Below are 17,684 nucleotides of genomic sequence, written 5' to 3'. Positions count from 1 at the left end.
CAGTATCTGATCAATGTCCAGTGTATCGTGTTTTACTTAACTCCACGGACTGTCTTGTCCGCCAGGGTGCGTTTTATTATGTAAACGTCATCATCTTCTAAAACAAACTGTTTCTTTTCCGACTGGGGGGCACGGGTGGCCCAGACGTCTAAGGCGTCCTGATTCGCTGTGCAGAGTTGCATCCCTTGAGTACGCCAGAAACCTATGATTGTGGGTTCGAATCCCGGTTCGACCCGATTATGTTTCCAGGTTTGTCAGCACCATACCCGTGCTCGTGCGTTTCATCGAAGTGGTAAACGTCTGAGACCTGCATCACTTCGGGCTTTCCTCCCACAGTAAGCTGACACGCCGTGATATAACTGGAATACTGTTAAAAGCGGCGTTAAACCCAACTCACCCGCTCACTTTTGCGACTGTTCACTTGTCTGTTCTGTCGGCTCGGGAGCAATTTGTTGTGAGGGTGGAGGTGCCATGTCTGCATCAAGGGTAGACGTGTCCGGTTGTTGCGTTTGGATCTGATTGTCTGTAAATGCAAAACGTCAGCCCAAGAGAATAATATCGATTTAATAGATTCCATACGTGGCGTAAAAATCAAAATGGTGATGACAATCGAATAGAACACTGGAAATGAGTGCTGACACCAGGTGTTCCAGAAAATGGGTAAGCATGTCCTGCTCTACCGGTAGCACCCGCAACTCAGTTTGCATAAAAAGTAAGTTATTGTTGCCTTACGCTACATGCCATACGACGGCTGCATGTAAACAACCGAGACCAGACAATGCAGTGATAGCAAGTGACACAACAGCGCGTTTACTGATTTTGTTAAAACTGAAAAAGACAGCTAGTTTAGCTTTGAATTACTTCTTCTATACACAAGTACGGAGATCCTGAGAGTAACACTTACGAAACACAGTTTGTGGGCCAGGTTTAATGTCTTGGCTCAAACAATGACGCAGCATGTAGGTAAAATGAGGTACTTCATCACAAATGTAACAAGGGCCATGAAGTGTCTTATTTAACGTTGGACACCTGTCGACAGCGCCTACAGTAAAGGAGAGCCATACGTCATCTCGTAGTTGAAAAACAGGAATTTTCCTAGTTCTGTCATGGTGACATCAAGCTGCTCCGTGTGACCTCATATACTGTAGAATAACATCAAGGCGCTGTTTAATATAGTCTGTGTCGGCGGATTCGATGGTGGAAATCTACATCAGTGCGACAAGAACATTCTTCACCAGATGAAAAGTAAGGTGAAATTCCTGTACGTTGTATTGTAACGTTTGTCGCAATTGTCTTGATTTTCATTTATGAACATATATGAAACATGTATGAACAGTGTCGTAAGAGGCGACTAGCGGGATCGGGTGGTCGGTCTCGCCGACTTGGTTGATGCACGTCATTGTATCTCAATTGGGTAGATCGATGCTCATGATATCAATCACTGGATTATTTAGCAAGGTTGATTAATGCAGGTGGTTTTGAAGATGTTCCCTGAGTAGGGTTAAAAGTTAGCTTCAGATTGTAAAGGTTTGTCACGTTCAGCCCTAATTGCTACATACTGGTGTGGATCCCTGACAGAACTGCAGATTTGTTTTTTCCTATTTTTTGCCAGTAACGGCACATACAGCAAGCTCATCTGAGGTATACTCACCACCGCATCTGCAACATCTGTTTCGGCTAGGGAAGTTCTCGCTGAGTATGTTCCTGTCGCTGATGCTGTATTAAACAAGGAATATCGGGGTTCTTGTAAGGGATATTCCGCTACTAATAAAAACGTTGCCTTGAACCTGCAGAAGTTCACTAAAGGGGTCGTCTCAAACCTAGAACTGCAATTCCGACATGTTAGACTTGAACTCGCGTCCCCGTAATCTTCGGCAAATACAGTTTGAACTAGTATCTTCCAAATCTGCTCTTTTGTCGGTGTAGTCCGTTGGGCTAACTGTGACACAACGCTCGTTACCCACGAAGAGAAATATTCCAGCTGTATGACGGCGGTCTGTAAATAATCGAGTCTGGACCAGACAATCCAGTGTCTGATATCATGAGCATCGATCCACGCAATAAGGATCGATGACATGCTTCAACCAAGTCAGCGAGCCTGACCACCCAATCACATTAGTCGCCTCTTACGACAAACAGCAAGCATGGGTTGCTGAAGACCTGATCTCCACGGGTTTAGAGAAAATGAGACATTAGAGGATCATTTCACTTTGGGCGACGAAGACTTTTATTGTTGCAGAATTTACAAAGACATGAAATGATAAGCCACAATCCTGGTACAGGAGGCAGAGGACAACCATTCCAACGTGAGGGAATACGACAACTCCTCACTCCTCTGCCAATATCTACCCTAGGGCTGCACTGTCTCTTGGGGGTCATGCGTCGTCAGTTATCCCCTGACTAACCAAGGTCATGTGTTAGAACCTCATTGAGAACATACCATATTCTTTTTAACATAGTTGAGTGTAGAAATATTTGAAGTAGTGTATGAACTACTTGACCATGGTCAATAGGCAGTGTATTTTATACTTTACCGAGCAAACATGGCTCTTGTACAACAAGTAGTCAGTGTAGCAATTACTTGACCATGATGCGTGAAAAGTGTATTTTTGCAGCTACAACGTAACCTAGGTAATTAACCTCTTACAGACCATTGGCCAGGTATCAGGGATGGCCTGTGACTTGTAATGTCCCTTGGTGTAGTTATTCGCTGGACAAATCATACAAATGAAACAGTGATGTTCTAAATACATGTCAGCCATCCCCTCCTTTCAATGCAACACTTAGTAGTGTTACATACGTCCATTTCTTTTTCTTTTTTTTGTGAACGACAAAAGCTACATATCTTTTCTTAATATCATGAAGGTCCCCTAGGTTATGTACATTGTTAACATTGCATCAAAACATACTGATATACAGAGTATACAACTCCATGTGAGTATTCCTTCTGAGTTACATGTATCAGAAATTAGAAGTACATTGGTGTACAATAATTTATCTTCCAGAAGTAAGGGAGTTAACTGACTGTAAAAGTCCACTCCCTTGCCTCGAGAAGATGACAACAATATAGTTCACTTCAATTATATGCATACTGTCCACTACAACACTCGTAGTGTAACACTGAGTGACAAGGGTAATAACATACCCATGTTCAATGTCCATGTCACTTTCATACAGGGGGCAAGGGTGGCCCAGTTGTCTAAGTCGCCGCGATTCGCTGTGCAGAGTTGCGTCCATTGGACGCACCAGAAACCCATAGTTGTGGGTTCGAATCCCGTTTCGCCCCAATTATGTTTCTAGGTTTGTCAGCACCATACCCGTGCTCGTTGGTTTCACCGAAGTGGTAACCGTCTGAGACCGACATCACCTCCGCCTTTCATCGCACATTAAACTGACACGCCGTGATATAACTCGAATATAACTCACTCACTCACTTTCACACAACCACAGTTGTCCGCAGGAAAATACACGCCTCCCTTTACACACCACGTTAATTACCTTGCTTCAATAGGGCACAAAATCTTTCCAAGGTCAGGTGCGTTGATGGCACCCATCACAGCACATGGCTTTTCGTCAGGTCATTTTTTCCTTTTCTCCCAGATCTGGTTCACTGTCTCCACGCCCGAACGAACATCATGGTTCTGGCTTTCACAGGGAAGTCGACCTGTCTAACATAGGGTAAATGCGTTGGATAGCGGGATATGGCCAACTCCCTTCCCCCAGTGTTTGCTCTGTCTGTGGACCAGTGTTCATAATGAAAGGTGCAGAGGGTGCTCTTCCTCTGGAGGCGGGATCTTCGCCCTTCGTTTCAACCGACACCAACTTGAACCCAGGTGCGACCACGGCACTTCTCCAATCACATTCTCTCTTGGCTAGACAGGGTTATACTTTCTTTACATACGAAGGTATACTAACGACTATTAATAGTATAAATCCCGCCAATAACAACAGAATAGGTTTTGTTTCTGGCTCTTCTTTTTCTCTTAATCCAACAGCGGATTAAACAAATTATCCATTGAAATTTCATCAATACATTTCTTGGGCAAAGAGATAACGTTCATTCGAGGAATGACTTGGCTGAAAGGTTTCCAAAGTCATATACTTGAAACGTTGTACTCATTCCCTAACTTCAAGAAAATGTCAAGTACTTGATATGTATTTTCCTTATGGCAGTGAGGTAACAGAGTAGTGATCATTTGAAGCTGAACATGATATATCTAGTTAAACTATCCATAATGGTGGCAAGATTGTCATTAGGTACGATCGCTGTGCTTCGTCTCTGAGAATGCAAATTTCATATGTCGTCACAATCCACTGGATTAATACTAGTATTCAGCCATCGGCAATACAGAGTTTTCCAGTGACGTCTGTCCTACACGCTTGACTGACTTTAGTTCCATCTTTCATGAATAGGGCTATCACACACAGGTTACAAAGGCTGAAGGGACAGACAGAACTTTGTATTTCACAGTACCCTGTCATCGGACTTGTACATTATGATAATTCAGTAGGTTTCGTCAGACCGTATTTTGTGTGCTCAGCATTAAGTGGTGTAGTCTCCGTTTCTAGTTTATATTGAGCTACCATATAACCTAGTCCATTGTCCTTGATTCCATTTATCATTGACATTGACAGAGTATGTGCTTTATAAATTTCAAATCTGCCACCTGCATCTAAAGCTGGAACTGGAGTTATTACTAAGATCTAATCTTTATCTAAGATTGCGGTGCAGGTCAGTTATCTATACAAGTACTACAAATCAGTGTCTGGATTACCTGATAACTTGATAGCTGGTAAGTGAACTTTAATTTCAATTAATGATATTCTCAGATTGCTTGATGAGACAGATGTCATAGTTTGCTACATGTCTTTCATTTCGTCAATAACCATTTCAAGTTGAAGATATATATTTATTGCTTGTTCCGAATTGATGATACTCTATAGCTCTAGTGACAATTGTCATTTTTTCATCAATGATGCAAATCATCAACTATCTCATTAATACCATGTCTATTCTCTGAGATTGTTACTCGAGATGTATTCAGTATAGAAAGACTTGAAGTTACTACACGTGCATTCTTTGCTAATTTGCGAATATTTCATTTAATGGAGTCTAAATCAGCATCAGTAACAGTACCGAAAAGAATACCCAGAGCCTTCCAAACAAACGGTAAAATCCATCATTTGTGTTGAGATTGCATCTTCCAGTATTCTGCGACATTGTCTCGAAGTATTTTACTTCTTATATTTAAACCTGTGTTGTCTCATCGTCAGATTTGCTCATCATTCAATCATCAGTTGCTTAATGAAACCCACTTACTTATTGCTTAATGATACCCACTTATTAATTTCTTTATTGCTACAAATACTTCTGCTGTCGTTTGTACATTTGTTTATGAAATCTTGATATGGTTTAAAATCTATCACAAAGTGATGAACCATCTGGACCTGATAGTGGAAATATCACTTAATGTCCAAGTACAAGTAGGGGTAGGACAAGCCTCATATTGTGTCTGAAACATATCAGACACCATTAGTTATATACACAACAAAAAACTCATGATCATAATGAACCACATCTTAATATACACTAATGAAGAATGTGATAAGCCAACTACTGCTTCAAGTAACCTCTTAATATTGGGGTTACTTTGTTTCATAATCACAGGACCCGCGAAGATCCAGGCTAGAATTGGTCTTCAGCAACCCACGCATGCAGTAAAAGGCGGTTGTGCTTGTCGTAGTGAGCGAGTGAGTATGGTTTTACGCCGCTTTTAGCAATATTCCAGCAATATCACGGCGAGGGACACCAGAATTGGGCTTCACATATTTTACCCATGTCGGGAATCGAACCCGGGTCTTCGGCGTGACGAGCGAACGCTTTTAACCACTAGTGATACCCGACCGCCCCTATGATTGTCGTAAGAGGCGTCTAACGGGATCGGGTGGTCAGGCTCACTGTCTTGGTTGATGCATGTCATTGTATCCAAATTGCGTAGGTCGATGCTCATATCAATCACTGGATTGGCTGGTCCAGACTCGATTTTTTACAGACATTTCTCGCAGTCATATAGCTGGAATTAAAGTGTGGCATTAAACAAACAAAACAAAACAAAACAACAACAGATTAGCCTTTATGTGAGCCAACTGCATGCTGTCCATATCGGTCTCCTCACTGTTTGATATATTGTTAAAGTCCATTTCAGATGACATATCACCCTGGCGATTTAACTGTTCACCAGTTTGCATTTGGTAACCCGTTTCAATATCATCATTGTCACTAGCTTGTGACCCAGCTTCTTGGTTTAGCTAATTCTGTCTATTTTTCTCTTCCGAACCTGATCTCTCCCTGTGATACCTGTTGGCTTTCATTCTGTAGGGATCACCAATGTCTGTATCACTGTTTTCACTATTTGACTCACTTATGGGGACAACGTAAAGTGTTCATCTCATGATCCTACCAGTTTTATCCTTTGGGTCTAAACCAAAAAATCGTTTCCTATCGGAATGCTTCACTTGTGTTGACAATATAATTTCCTTCTGTCTGAATGCTCCAGTGTTGTTGACAATATAATTTCCTTTTCTGTCGGAATGCTCCACTGGTGCTGACAATATAATTTCCATCTCTGTCGGAATGCTCCACTTGTGTTGACAATATAATTTCCATCTCTGTCTGAATGCTCCACTTGTGTTGACAATATAATTTCCATCTCTGTCGGAATGCTCCACTTGTGTTGACAATATAATTTCCTTCTGTCTGAATGCTCCACTGATGCTGACAATAAAATTTCCATCTCTGTCGGAATGCTCCACTTGTGTTGACAATATAATTTCCATCTCTGTCGGAATGCTCCACTTGTGTTGACAATATAATTTCCATCTCTGTCGGAATGCTCCACTTGTGTTGACAATATAATTTCCATCTCTGTCTGAATGCTCCACTTGTGTTGACAATATAATTTCCATCTCTGTCGGAATGCTCCACTGGTGCTGACAATAAAATTTCCATCTCTGTCGGAATGCTCCACTTGTGTTGACAATATAATTTCCATCTCTGTCGGAATGCTCCACTTGTGTTGACAATATCATTTCCATCTCTGTCTGAATGGTCCACTGGTGCTGACAATATAATTTCTTTTTCTGAGTTTTGACTCAACAATATGATGAACTAGAACATTATCACAGTTTACCTTTTACAAAAGATTATGGTGTTAACAATGGATACAATGCTGGATACCATTTCTGGTGACCCCGGGATATTGCTGGGATATTACAGCGTAAAGCCATACTTACTCATTAAAATCGCAGCAGGCCTGACGTTGCCATAGTTTTATCTGGCTCAGTGATTCAGCAGCAGGGAAAAGACCCCCCGGCATACAGCAGTCTGAACGGAAGCAGATTTAGCGTGACATCTTGCAAATCGAGGCCCGTGAAAAGAATGTTGACAATAGGCAGTTTAATCTGGTAACATGTGTTCAATTCGCAATCGTTATTCCACCGATAAAGAGTACAGCAGCGCGCTGCCAAAATCAATACTGTCAACTGAATCTCACAGTTTAACCAAAAACCTGGAGGATTTATTATTTATATTGTAAATGCATCTGTCATTAATTCTGTCAAGGAAGGGATTTTATTGATACATACTTGACAAAGAGATAACCTAATATACATGTGAAATATATAATACCAAAACTACCAGTATATAAACACATGATATTCAACTTTTATTGTATAAACTGAAGATGTTTTTACTATATGTACTATTAATTAAATACATGTGATACTGCTAACTATGAGTACTGTATATGTTATATTGTTGATAACAAGTACTGTTGAATAGATGTGATATTGCTGACTGCTGCCACTATCAAATAGATGTGATATCACTGACTACGGGTAATGTTAAATAGTTGTGACATTGTTGACTGCGGGTACTGTTAAATAGATGTGATATTGTTGACTGCAGGTACCGTTAAATAGATGTGTTATTGTTGACTGCGGGTACTGTTTAATAGATGCGATATTGTTGACTGCGCGTACTGTTAAATAGATGTGATATTTTTGACTACGGGTACTGTTAAGTAGATGTGATATTGTTGACTGCGTGTACTGTTAAATAGATGCGATATTGTTGACTGTGGGTACTGTTAAATAGATGTGATATTGTTGACTGCAGGTACTGTTAAATAGATGTGTTATTGTTGACTGCGTGTACTGTTAAATAGATGTGATATTGTTGACTGCAGGTACCGTTAAATAGATGTGTTATTGTTGACTGCGTGTACTGTTAAATAGATGTGTTATTGTTGACTTCGGGTACTGTTATATAGATGTGATATTGTTGACTACGGGTACTGTTAAGTAGATGTGATATTGTTGACTGCGTGTACTGTTAAATAGATGTGTTATTGTTGACTGCGTGTACTGTTAAATAGATGTGATATTGTTGACTACGGGTACTGTTAAGTAGATGTGATATTGTTGACTGCTGGTACTGTTAAATAGATGCGATATTGTTGACTGTGGGTACTGTTAAATAGATGTGATATTGTTGACTGCAGGTACCGTTAAATAGATGTGTTATTGTTGACTGCGTGTACTGTTAAATAGATGTGATATTATTGACTGCGTGTACTGTTAAATAGATGCGATATTGTTGACTGTGGGTACTGTTAAATAGATGTGATATTGTTGACTGCAGGTACCGTGAAATAGATGTGTTATTGTTGACTGCGTGTACTGTTAAATAGATGTGTTATTGTTGACTTCGGGTACTGTTATATAGATGTGACATTGTTGACCATAGGTACTGTTAAATAGATGTGACATTGCTGATTACAAGTACCGACTTTCGTTACTGGCCGAGGAATTATAATCAGATTATGTTGATTATTTCCTTCAACCAAGTCAGCGATTCAGACCACCCGATCCCGACAAACATAGGTTACTGAAGACCAGTTATAACTCGGGTCTTCAAGGGGGTGCGTTAAAACGTTAGTTGATTTAGCTTACTCCTTATAATTACCAGCACATATCATATGGTTTAGTATCAGAATGTATATAACAGTTGCCCGACTAAATATGACTTACAGTCTATTAATATTTATTCACTACCATTGGATGCATCTATAATATATATATGTTGATGACATAGGTATTAGTATCATACCCTAATATCCGGTTTCCTGATACATCCAAGGCCCATGTGCATATATATAGTTTTAAACGGTGAGTCACGGCAACAGCTGGTCAGCTATATCATCCACGCTTGGTTCTTATCATGTTATTGACGTACTATTATATAGCTGTGTCCTCCATGCTTATGCCGCGAACGAATATGTCCCCGGGGCGCTGCAAACACAGCTAGAATGATGGTAAGTATATATTGAGGTCATGTCGTCATTTGTCTTTATCTGCATCCAACAAATTATCGTTTTCAAGAGCACATCCACACACTTGTTGATGGCAAAGAAGAAATAATAACTAACATTTGTGTATTCACATGACTAAGGTTCTGAGCAAGCAGTATTGCTTTGCCCGTTCAACATTGAAAACGTTCCTCTAAACTATCGTCTATTGACAAAACATTTTATCGCCACATGTATGTTCGCCTTGCCAACAGCTATAATATGAATCCTAAAGGCGTTATACAGTTTACCTCGTTAACCCGGACACCTGTTCTGACAAGTGGTTTTCAGTTGGGGAGTTTTTACTGCGGCAGTTGAATATCAATCAGCTGATAATTCCCACAGTGCAATGAAAGGGAGGTAAGGTTTGCCTATTGCATTCAGTTTCTTTCAAATTTATTTTTTACTGTGTTCTTTTCTGCATATTTCACCTTATAAGTTATTTCGATAGTTTAACTTCTGATTAGAACAGTTCTGTTTATCTAATATCTTTAAATAAGATATCTACATACATATATGAACATCCTGTACTTATGGAGTGTATTATATAATTACATTTATAATTATTGTATTGCAATAAAACTTTCTCGCATTATGTATGCATGTGTGTGTGTGTGTGTGTGTGTGTGTGTGTGTGTGTCTGTGTGTGTGTGTGTGTGATAATGGATATGAGTGTCATTGCTGATGTAGGTATATGATGTTGGTGTTAAGTTTGATGAGTGTGTGTGTGTGTGTGTGTGTGTGTGTGTGTGTGTGTGTGTGTGTGTGTGTGCATGTGTGTATGGGGTGGGGGAGGAATGTCGTTGGGGAAATGTCAGTGTTATGTGTGTGTGTTTGTGTGGTGGTTACGGGTATGGGTCAGTGGATATGCGGGTGATACACGAATGAGCGTATATCTGTATATTTGTGCATGCATCTTCTTCTTCTTCTTCTGATGTAACAGGAAATTTTCTTCTTCTACTGATGTAACAGGAACATTATTATGTTCTTCTTCTTTTAATGTAACGGGAACATTATTAAATTCTTCTTCTTCTAATGTAACAGGAACATTATTCTGTTCTTCTTCTTCTTCTTCTTCTTCTTCTTCTTCTTCTTCTAATAAAAATAATTTAACAGGAACATTATTATGTTCTTCTTCTAATGTAACAGGAACATTAATCTGTTACTTCGATAGTGAATCTTTTGGTTCTCGTTCTCGTTCTTCTTCTAATGTAACAGGAACATTATTATAGTACCTCGAGAGTGAATCATTTTGTTCAAACAACCGTGTATATCTGATATAACATGGAGATATTGGACTGCAGATGTGTGTGTGTTTGTGTGGTGGTTAAGGGTATGAGTCAGTGGAGATGCGGGTGATACACGAATGAGCGTATATCTCTTCTTCTTCTTCTTCTTCATCATCATCTCCATCTTCTTCTTCTTGTTGTTCTTGTTCTTCTTCTAATGTAACAGGAACATTATTATGTTACTCTGATAGTCAATCTTTTTGTTTTTGTTCTTCTCCTTCTAATGTAACAGGGACATTATTAAGTTACTTCGAGAGTGAATCATTTTGTTCAAACGGCCGTGTATATCTGATATAACATGGAAATATTTGACCGCAGATGTGTGTGTTTGTGTGGTGGTTAAGGGTATGAGTCAGTGGAGATGCGGGTGATACACGAATGAGCGTATATCTGTATATTATATAGTTCAGTGTGAAAGACTGAGTTTTCTGAAGTTGAGAAAAGTGATATTTTCATTGCAGTGAACATAACACTTGATATTTCACTGCAGTGAACATAACACCTGATATTTCACCGCAGTGAACATAACACGTTGACGGAACTATGTTGGCCTACACGAGACAGCTCGTACACAAACTGTTGATTTACGTCAGTTTAACGTGATGGTCATTTATGTAGTTAATACCGATTCTTACTGTTTGTTATTTTGTTGAAAATGATTTGTATTAAACTGTGAATTTCCCTTCTGATTTGTCAGTCGATACTTTACGTTTCGCAAAACGCCATTTTGTTACTTGAATTGCGTGTATTCTTTCGCTTCGAACAACCGTCTCATTGATTTGAAATTGATTTTTTGATGAAGTTGATTTTGTATGTAATCATATCCAAATGTATACTAAAGAATTTTAGTGACGTCAAATATTTTTGGTTACTTTTGTTTATATTTTTTAAGATTTAGCAAAGACGGAACTACATTTTTAGTCGTACTTACAGGGGGTGGAAAACCGTCCATGTGTGTTATGTAGGGAGAATTTACGCTTGAAGGTTTTACAGGACGGGGGGAAAGGAGATATTTTAACTCGTGAAAATATCTCCTTTCCCCCCGTCACTCGGTGAGAGAAACATGATATTTCACTCGACACATGAAATATCCTCTATATATTTATGCATGCATCCTCTTCTTCTTCATTTTCATCTTCTTCTTCTTGTTGTTCTGCTTCTAATGTAACAGGAACATTATTCTTTTACTTTGATAGTTAATCTTTTTGTTCTTGTTCTTCTCCTTCTAATGTAACATGAACATTATTATGTTACTTCGAGAGTGAATCATTTTGTTTAAACGGCCGTATATATCTGATATAACATGGACATATTTGACTGCAGATGTGTGTGTGTGTTTGTGTGGTGGATAAGGGAATGAGATGCGGGTGATACACAAATGAGCGCATATCTGTATATTTATGCATGCATGCATCTTCTTCTTCTTCTTCTAATGTAACAGGAACATTATTCTGTTACTTCGATGGTGAATCTGTTTATTCTTGTTCTTGTTTTCCTTATGTAACAGGAACATTATTCTGTTACTTCGATAGTGGATCTTTTGTTATTGTTCTTCTTCCTTATCTTCTAATGTGACAGGCACTCTTCTTCTTCTTCTTCTAATGTAACAGAAACATTGTTATGTTACTTCGATAGTGAATCTTTTGGTTCTTGTTCTTGTTGTTCTTCTAATGTAACAGGAAACATTTTTAGGTTACTTCGAGAGTAGATCATTTTGTTCAAATGACATGTATATCTGATATTACATGGAAATATTTGACTGCAGATGTGTGTGTGTTTGTGTGGTGGTTAAGGGTATGAGTCAGTGGAGATGCGGGTGATACACGAATGAGTGTATATCTGTATATTTATGCATGCATCTTCTTCTTCTTCTTCTTCTTCTTCTTCTTCTAATGTAACAGGAACATAATTCTGTTACTTCGATAGTGAATCATTTTGTCCTTGTTCTTGTTATTTTTCCTTATCTTCTAATGTAACAGGAACATTATTATAGTACTTCCAGAGTGAATCCTTTTGTTCTTGTTATTTTTCCTCGTCTTCTAATGTAACAGGAACATTATTCTGTTACTTCGATAGTGAATCTTTTTGTTCTTCGTCTTCTTCTAATGGAACAGGAACATTATCATGTTACTTCTATAGTGAATCTCTTTGTTCTTGTTCTTCTTGGTGTTCTTCTTCTTCTTCTTATTTATCAGGAACATTATTATGTTCTTTTTCTTCTAATGTTACAGTAACATTCTTCTGTTACTTCAATAGTGAATCTTTTTGTTCTTGTTCTTCTAATGTAAAAGGAACATTATTACGTTCTTCTTCTTCTTCTTCTAATGTAACAGTAACATTATTCTGTTACCTCGATAAAGAATCTTTTTGTTTTTGTTCTTGTTCTTCTAATATAACAGGAACATTATGTTACTTCGATAGTAAATCGTTTTGTTCTTGTTGTTCTTCTAATGTAACAGGAACATTATTGTGTTCTTCTTCTTCTTGTTCAAATGTAACAGAAACATTATTATGTTCTTCTTCATCTGCTGATGTAACAGTAACATTATTCTGTTACTTCGAAAGTGAATATTTTGGTTCTTGATCTTGTTCTTCTTCCTCATCTTCTAATGTAACAGGAACATTATTATGACACTTCGCTAGTGAATCTTTTTGTTGTTGTCCTCCTTTTCTTCTTCTCCCCCCCTTCTTCTTCTCCTTCTATTGTAACAGTAACATTAATCTGTTACTTCGATAGTGAATCTTTTCGTTCCTGTTCTTCTTCTAATGTAACAGGAACATTATTATGTTACTTCAAGAGTGAATCTTTTTGTGAAAACGGCTGTGTATATCTGATATAACATGGAAATATTTGACTGCGGATGTTTAATTTCCTCCAATGGTTGATGTGGCTATTTCCCGTCAACCTGTATTCCACGGCACAAGAGTAACCAGCTGTCACCAGAGAGCCGAGAGACCGTGAATTTACCTTGTCTGGAATTGCAGACAGCTGTGTAATTAACTACTCGTCTGTGTGAATTATATCTAGATCTAGTTTCACTTGGTTGATTTACGTCATCGTATCCCAATTACGTGGATCGATACTTATGATGTCAATCACTGGATTGTCTCGTCCAGACTCGATTATTTACAGACCGCCGTCATACAGCTGGAATATTGCTGAGTGCGGCGTTAATCAACAATCAAAACAAGTCAGCGAGCCTGACTACCCGATCCTGCCAGTCGCCTTTTACGACATGCATAGTCGCCTTTTACAGCAAGCATGGGTTGCTGAAGACCTACCCGTATCTTCACGAGTTGAATTCTCTGATGCAAGTACAAGGTTAATGAAATAAGTAAGACATGGGAAAGTATTAAACCCCCTTTTTCCCAAACCCCCGATTCTCTATTCCTTTACAGTGATTATTTAATGGGAGCTGGGAACTGTACAGTCCGGATTCACGAGGTTTCAGTGTATCAAGTATCTGCTTGATAATATATTGTAACCTGCAACTTTTTTTTATATCTACCATCTCTATGTCTACATGAATGAGACATCGACAGATGTATCGGGCCAATGTGGACACAATTTGTGTGTATTAATAATTCTGTAAAAACGGAAAGGATTGTTTATAGGACGGTAAATCAATGCTCGGCTCCGGAGTGACCATTATATCGTTGTTAATATGACCCGACACCGTATACCTGGTTTCAGCTCCTTTCAGACAATATATTAGTGGAATATTGCGAAAGGCGGTGTAAAACCCTACTCACTCACACACTCACGTTTAAACATAACGCGCACAACGTTACACAGTATGAACTTACTGTTTGATTGGCATTCTAGAAGTTGGTGACTAAGTAAGAAAACATACAACTTCATGGATAACAACTTCTGGTTTATTGCATTTAGCAACGTTTCGATGTAGATTATTATACCTTTTTCAAGCTGGAGCTCGAGTGACTATAACCAAGTAGTGAGATGTATATAGAGAGGATATTTCAAGTGTCGAGTGGTGAAAATATCCCCTTTATACTTAAGTGTGAAAGACAGAGTTTTCCGAAGATGAGGAAAGTGATATTTTCATTGCAGTGAATATAACACTTGATATTTCACTTCTGTGAAATAACACGGAACTATTGTCAAACAAGAGTGACCTCAAATCGTCTCCGGGGGCACGGGTGGCCCAGTCGTCTAAGGCGCCGCGATTCGCTGTGCAGAGTTGCGTCCCTTGGGCACGCAAGAAACCTATAATTGTAGGTTCGATTCCTGGTTCGCCTCGATTATGTTTCTAGGCTTGTCAGCACCATCCGCGTGCTCGTGGGTTTCACCGAAGTAGTAAACGTCTGAGACCTGCATCACTTCGGGCTTTCCTCCCACATTAAGCTGACACGCCGTGATATAACTGGAATACTGTTAAAAGCGGCGTTAAACCCAACTCCCTCCCTCACTCAAATTGTCTCCCTTTATCGTAAGTGTCTGGCCCGTTCACAAACTGTTGACTTCCTTTTACAGGAACGTTAGTTCCACATTGACAAGGCAACATAAGGGCAGATGGTCATTTATGGAGTTGATATCGCCTGATGGCGTTTGTTATTGTCTTGAAAATGTTCCGTTATAAACTGTAAATTTATCACTTAAAGGGGCACTGATCTAACGCAATTCCCCGGACTGGTTGTTGCCTTTGTTATTGTTTTTTCCCCCGTGAGTACCCGGATGATACGTAACGCAACTGAGCGTGACCAGAGACTGGGCTACCGTCTACAAGGACAGCTAAATAAACTTGGAGGCTGGAGGCAATATTTGTTTTACGCATTTTTGCATAAACACTGATTGGTTAACTGTGATCTATAAAGATTCCGACAAAGGGCGCATGTTAAATAATTTCTTCAGCCTAAAAAAACAGACAAAAAGAACGGCGGAGCTCATCGGATGTCGTCATTTGGAAATACCCAAGATGGTTATAGTTTAATACTTTAAAAAAGTATCCATGCAGTGAAAGCATTTTCGGATTTCGGATTGCATCGATAATACGATTACTACTCCCGTGTTGTCATCCACGTTTTCTGTATAACCCTACACTTGTGTATTTGTCGTCATTCACTTGATGCTCAGTTAATGAATTTATTACAGGTACAATTAGTGGTAGCACCACTTAGATTACCTGACAAAGGTTCCCATTTGGCATTTATTGTGTCTGGGGTAATTATTCAATCTAAATCCAGGTTTGAAGTGAGGTGAAATGTGTCTTATGTAATATGCACGTGGCAGCCCAGCAAGAGATGAATGATCAGTTGATTTACTTTTTTTTGTAAATCAACGGATCGTTCCTAGCCATCAAAGGATTAACAGAAAATACGTTGATTGATTAATCACTGTTATCTTGCACAGTGGATATGTCAAAAGTGAGTGTTTACATGTCTAGGTTTACTAAAACAAAGGGAATACACTCATATCATGGTGTGAAGTGCCGATGTAAAAACAACATACTTTGTTCAAAGGGTTAACTGATAATACGTTGATTGATTGATCATTGGTATCTATCACTCAATGGATTTTTTAGGAAGCGTGGACGTTATTAGACTAGTTGTCACGTGGGCTTTCTCAGCCGACCCTTGAGACTTGACACCTATGTGAAACACCTGAAACAATCCAAGTGATCAGTTGAGAAACGAATACGTGTTATAATATCCGGAAACGATATATATCTTTTAAAATATTCGATTGTTACAGACACACGTGACATCGAATAAGTTTCTTTGTACAGCTGCAGACGAGTGAGATATTGTTCCTTTGTGTGGATATTCACGGATACATTCCTCGAACAAGGAAGCTGCCTAAAATTTATACACATAAATTTGGTAGGTTGTAATTATGGTATTTGCATTTTGTTTTCGTTCATTTGAACCGATTCTTGGTTGGGAAATTCTTCAATGCGCGATAGATGTTGTTTTCATAGGCCTTTTCCTTTGTAAGCGTGTATATATTACCGTCAATTTGTAAAATGTGATTCTCTCAGGCAATTCATAAAATGTGTAAATATTTCAGTCATTTTGACTAAAAAACTGTCCGGATTGATTAAGACGATCAAAAGGGCCTACAAACATCACAACAGATTATTATGTAGGATTAGAAGCCAAACAACACAGAAATGTACTTTTCAACGTAACATTTTCAGTCTCTTGGTGATGACATTAAACATCAAAATGTTTGGAATTCGTTATCATAATAATACAGATTGAAATGTTTTTCAGCCACTTTGTAAAATAACTGAATATTTAGACGTTTAATAAATTTGTTACACATTTTGACAGTAAAAAAATATACACACTATAAAAAAAGCAATGTTCAGGTGAAATATTTACTTTGTGTTGCAAGTCAAAATAGTGTAAACGAAAATCGCAAAATTACCACGCAAGTGACTTATCAAAACATCGTCACCATTACCGATGCTACCCACAAAGATACCTACATATCCTTATTATTTCGAAAACTGTATTTCATTTTGTTGATCAATGTGACCATACGCCCTTATTACTACCCATAAAAGTGACTAATGCGCTTACGAATGGCGCAGCAGAGGTCGCGAACTAGTCTAGATTTCTGCTTTACATCCGGGTACTCACTGGGAAAAAACAATAACAAAGGCAACAACCAGTCCCGGGGAATTGCCTTAGATCAGTGCCCCTTTAACTCGTCAATCGAGACCGTTCGTTTCGCAAAGCGCCATTTTTGTTACTTGATCAGCGTGTATTCTTCCGCTTCTGACCCTTGAAGATCCAGGGTAGAATAGGTCTTCAGCAACCCATGCTTGCCGTAAAAGGCGACTATGCTTGTAGTTAGAGGCGACTAACGGGATAGGGTGGTCAGGCTCGCTGACTTGGTTAAACAACAAACAAACAAACAAAATCAGCGGTCAAGAATATGTTTTGTTAAAGTTGATTTTGTATATGTATATCAACATGTATCTATATGTATGATGCAGAACTTTCGCGACCCTAAATATTT

At 38.8% G+C, this 17,684-nt stretch overlaps 1 protein-coding gene across 3 annotated transcripts in view; it reads left to right on the top strand.

Moving 5' to 3' along the window:
• The window catches only part of LOC139468934 (sodium-dependent glucose transporter 1-like), a 28,531-nt gene that overhangs the window by 4,962 nt on the left and 5,885 nt on the right, over positions 1 to 17,684 (top strand). Inside the window, exon 1 of one of the 3 annotated variants that reach the window (XM_071251076.1) lies at positions 9,284 to 9,374. The exons of 1 other annotated variant lie outside the window; for it this stretch is intronic. The gene's annotated coding sequence lies outside the window, so the exon portion shown is untranslated. Of the gene's footprint in view, positions 1 to 9,283; positions 9,375 to 9,609; positions 9,768 to 17,684 lie in introns of those variants that run through there. One more of the 3 variants, XM_071251093.1, reaches the window with a different exon arrangement.

The sequence above is a fragment of the Haliotis cracherodii genome, unplaced genomic scaffold, assembly GCF_022045235.1.
Source record: "Haliotis cracherodii isolate W230 unplaced genomic scaffold, xgHalCrac1.p SCAF_1, whole genome shotgun sequence".
Taxonomy (NCBI): domain Eukaryota; kingdom Metazoa; phylum Mollusca; class Gastropoda; order Lepetellida; family Haliotidae; genus Haliotis; species Haliotis cracherodii.
The sequence above is the reverse complement of the archived record's forward strand: the minus strand, read 5'-3'. Positions and strand labels throughout refer to the sequence as shown.